General features: G+C 34.0%; 1 protein-coding gene across 1 annotated transcript in view; it reads left to right on the plus strand.

The window, feature by feature from the left end:
• The window catches only part of LOC125666711 (tubulin alpha-1A chain-like), a 22,615-nt gene that overhangs the window by 996 nt on the left and 16,619 nt on the right, over positions 1–5,000 (plus strand). The gene's annotated exons all lie outside the window — the stretch shown is intronic.

The raw sequence follows: 5,000 nt of genomic DNA on the forward strand, positions 1-5,000 counted from the left end.
TAAAATTGACTAGCATTTTCGGTATTAAAAAACAAGAAAATGTGTCTCTGCAACACTGATGTCTTAGATATTTGTTACACTACGGCTCATTGCATTGTTCACAAGGATGTTATGAAATGACAATTTCTTTGGGAAAACGATAATAAAAAGCTGAAGGACTTGATCCATTTCTGACAGTTGAAGACTTTTATATCCCTCTCCAAATTTGTGTATTTAAGGTGTTACCCAACACCCAAAGGAAATAACTCTGTAAAAATCAGCTAAACCTTTTAATTCGATTTGATATCAAATTAGAGCATCTCAGTGATCAAAAGTTTGCTTGATGAAATTTCTACATGTATATATCTATTGAAATTATTCAAATGAAAATGCGTGGTTGAAATTTCTTGAAATTAATATAAATTTTCCTTCATTGGTCAAAGTAGATGAGTATAAAACAAAATTTAAAGAAAATTAAATGAGGGAAATTGATGCTAGTAATGGTGTTGGGTAACCCCATTAAATCTATAATTCTGTAGTCATAGTTCAACATAAGATGACAAATACTAATATGAACAGGTAGAACAAGTTTTAATGATTGAAAAATATTCTTTAAACTTCAACACAAAATAGAGTTCTAATCTTTATACAAAAAACAGTGCACAACCAAAACTATATAGATTGTCCAAACTCTAACTTTGGTACTTTATACTCCAACATTAAGTCAATTATTTGAATTGGCATGCTACACAACAATCACCGACTTTTTTACATACCAAATCACCCAGGGTGGACACAAAATTGAAAATAATAATGCCAATCCGAATAAGTTGCCAACTTGACAAAGACAATTATTCTATAAAAATGGCTATTCAAAAATTGGATAAAGCATTTGTCAAATTTAATTGTAATATGACTGTTCAAGAAAGGCCATTGCATATTGCTTTAAAAAAAGTCACTGACTTGTGTATACATCGGTAACAAATACCTAGAATTCAAAACCATGTCTATAAAATGATAGTTAAAACTAGCTGCAAATTTCTGAAATTCAATGTCACGATTTTGACTTCCTAAACTTTTGAGGGAAAAGTTTTTCCAGTGTCTCATATAAAGAAGTATCAGATATATTTATACTTTTGATTTCCTTGTCCACAGTAACTAAAAGTCTGCCTTAGATTTTCTTCCAGTGTGTGTTGGCTTTTGAAAGTGTGTGTGCATTACCTTTAACTCAGCAATTGTTAGTAACAATGTTGGACTGTCTTTAAAACTATCTAATAATTCTTCTGCTCCAGTTTATTTCGTTCCTTTTCTTTGACATCTTCAACATACTTCACTATTCTGTCTTCTCTTACTCCTATAAGATTACTGATAGGTGCAAGATCTGAGCTTGACAATCTATCTGTGTCACTCTCATCAAATACTTTCAACTTCCGATTGTCAAGTCATTTGCATATACCATATAAAGTAGTATTTACATCAATGGACAAGTATGGAGGCGAAAGCTATTTCGTCGGTATTGGAAAGGTTTAAATTTAATATCAAGTTAAAAACCGAACAGCAGACTGCAACAATATGATTTTCCTTTCTTTGTCGAAGTGGTTCAAGTAACTACATTTTCGCGCCGATTGTCAATGCTAAGCTTTTTCATTAGATCCACCTACAAGATTTTGCGATAACAAGCATGGCGGAGCAGAAGAAGAATTTTGCATGCTGTGCATTATAATTAATGAAAAACACCTTTATTAGACATGCCGGAGCACCATTGGCCTTTTGGTGTAAACAACATTTGGGACTAATACACAGTTTATTATCGGTTATTCATAAAATTATTTTGCACCATTACGGAGATCCTATGGAGTTGTAGCCTCATCCCGAAAACGTCAGAATAAAAAAAAAAATGGACAGGGCTACATTATTGCAGCTAAATAAAAAAAATCAAAAACCGTTTCAATGGACCACGAGCATGTTTCGTGTTCCATTTTGGACAAGGGAGATAATCCTAATTTCCGGTCGCTATAATTTTAGAGTCAAACCGAAACGATAACCGGATCGCGGAACCTCATCGACCGAGATAAAATGAAGACAGAAAACGGCGTTTGTTTCACATTCTACTTTCAACCCTTCCCTTCTCTTGTTGCATTCCTCTCAGTTTCGGTAAAAAAAAAAAAATAAAGATTTTATCAAAACAACCACCCACAGATGCAGTTTTCTGGCAGTAGGTACCCACCATAGATGCAATTTTCTACCAATGACAAGCACCCATAGATTTTTTTTTAATTGCCGTCCCGGGTACCTCATATGTTTTAATGGAACAGCCCTAAGCCAGAAAAGCTGAGATTTATATGAAAGCTTCCTGATATAGTACAGATTCTAAATTGTTAAAAAAAATCATGGCCCCGGGGGATCGGATGGGGCCACAATAGGGGGTCAAAGTTGTTGTTTTTTGTTTTGGTTTTTTTTTTATATATATATATATAGTGCAGATTCAAGTTTGTTAAAATCATGGACCCCGGGGATTGGATGGGGCCTCAAGGAGGGCATCAAAGTTTTACATACAAATTTATAGGAAAAATCTTTTAAAATCTTCTCAAGAACCACTAAGCCAGAAAAGCTGAGATTTATATGAAAACTTTCTGATATAGTGCAGATTCAGGTTTGTTAAAATCATGCCCCCCTGGGTAGGATGGGGCCACAATAGGGGGATCAAAGTTTTACATACAAATATATAGGGAAAATCTTTAAAAATCTTCTTCTCAAGAACCATTGGGCCAAAGAAGTTCACATTTACATGAAAGCTTTCTGACATAGTGTAGATTCAAGTTTGCAAAAACCATGACCTCCAGGGGAAGGTTTGGGGCCATAATAGGGACTACGGTTTTACATGCAAATAGATATGGAAAATCTTCTGATATGGACCAGTGACTCAGGTGAGCGATGTGGCCCATGGGCCTCTTGTTGATTTGATTATGTTTTTATGATAAAACTTGTTGGAAATTATCATTTTAGGTTGATGAAAATCAAGTAAAGTCTATCGAGATTGCAACGAGGGGACAAGAGAAGAATCCTAGATGGTTTCAAGAGAGAATGTGGAGATTGACAGCCTCAAGATTTGGTGAATAATGTACATGTATATGGGTTTGCATACCTGTAAATAAGGTACATGTATATGGGTTTGCATACCTGTAAATAAGGTACATGTATATAGGTTTGCATACCTGTAAATAAGGTACATGTATATGGGTTTGCATACCTGTAAATAAGGTACATGTATATAGGTTTGCATACCTGTAAATAAGGTACATGTATATCATAATGTGGGTTTGCATACCTGTAAATAAGATACATGTATATGGGTTTGCATACCTGTAAATAAGGTACATGTATATGGGTTTGCATACCTGTAAATAAGGTACATGTATATGGGTTTGCATACCTGTAAATAAGGTACATGTATATGGGTTTGCATACCTGTAAATAAGGTACATGTATATGGGTTTGCATACCTGTAAATAAGGTACATGTATATGGGTTTGCATACCTGTAAATAAGGTACATGTATATGGGTTTGCATACCTGTAAATAAGGTACATGTATATAGGTTTGCATACCTGTAAATAAGGTACATGTATATAGGTTTGCATACCTGTAAATAAGGTACATGTATATCATAATGTGGGTTTGCATACCTGTAAATAAGGTACATGTATATGGGTTTGCATACCTGTAAATAAGGTACATGTATATAGGTTTGCATACCTGTAAATAAGGTACATGTATATGGGTTTGCATACCTGTAAATAAGGTACATGTATATGGGTTTGCATACCTGTAAATAAGGTACATGTATATGGGTTTGCATACCTGTAAATAAGGTACATGTATATGGGTTTGCATACCTGTAAATAAGGTACATGTATATGGGTTTGCATACCTGTAAATAAGGTACATGTATATAGGTTTGCATACCTGTAAATAAGGTACATGTATATGGGTTTGCATACCTGTAAATAAGGTACATGTATATGGGTTTGCATACCTGTAAATAAGGTACATGTATATGGGTTTGCATACCTGTAAATAAGGTACATGTATATGGGTTTGCATACCTGTAAATAAGGTACATGTATATGGGTTTGCATACCTGTAAATAAGGTACATGTATATGGGTTTGCATACCTGTAACTAGGGGTGAGTGGGTTATCTTGCTATAACACGTATTCGAGGACCTGACAGGTATTATTCTATACAGAGTTGTTGAACTTGATAGTACAGATCTATTATCAACAGTTTATTATGTGCTATTGGATGTTATTGAATTTTATAATTGATATTTCAGTGATTCGCTTAATTATTTATTGTGTTTTTATGTGAATGATTTATAAAAGTTTGTTTAAAGATGTATTTGGTGTTTGACTTTTATTCACAGAAATTATTCAACAGGCATAGTGTTTTGTATGGTTTCAGAAGTCAAGAAATCAAGCTGGGAAATGTCATGTACCATTTTCCAACATTTCAAACTTGACATCACATGTTAGTAGAACAGAGCGGGATGTTTAGATGCTCATTCTCTTCTGCTCGGGATTTGTTTAGATAAGGTGTGTTCAGGGGGTATAGGCTAGGGGTGGGGTATTTTGACTCAATAGTCAGTTCTGATTTTAGTTCTTTGATGAGTTAGGGTTATTTCTTGCACAATTTTAGAACTTTTGTGATTAGTTTAAGAATTGAATTACATGTAGGTCATCTGAGTGACCTATTGCTATTGATCTGATTTTATCATCATGTGTTTAACAATTGAAAATATTTTTATCTTCTTGATATCTTTTCAAGTTTAGAATGAAGAATCTTTGAGAAAGGGGGACACACACTCCAAATTTCAGGACCCCTGCACCCCCAGGGCCTTATGTTTAGGGGTGGGGGGACTGCCAAATATTTACCAATTTTCAAAAATCTTCTTTTCTACAACTGCATATCTGTAAGAAAAACTATTTATATTAAATTGAAACTAAATAAATATTTAAAAG

Source organism: Ostrea edulis, chromosome 10 (assembly GCF_947568905.1).
Source record: "Ostrea edulis chromosome 10, xbOstEdul1.1, whole genome shotgun sequence".
Classification (NCBI taxonomy): domain Eukaryota; kingdom Metazoa; phylum Mollusca; class Bivalvia; order Ostreida; family Ostreidae; genus Ostrea; species Ostrea edulis.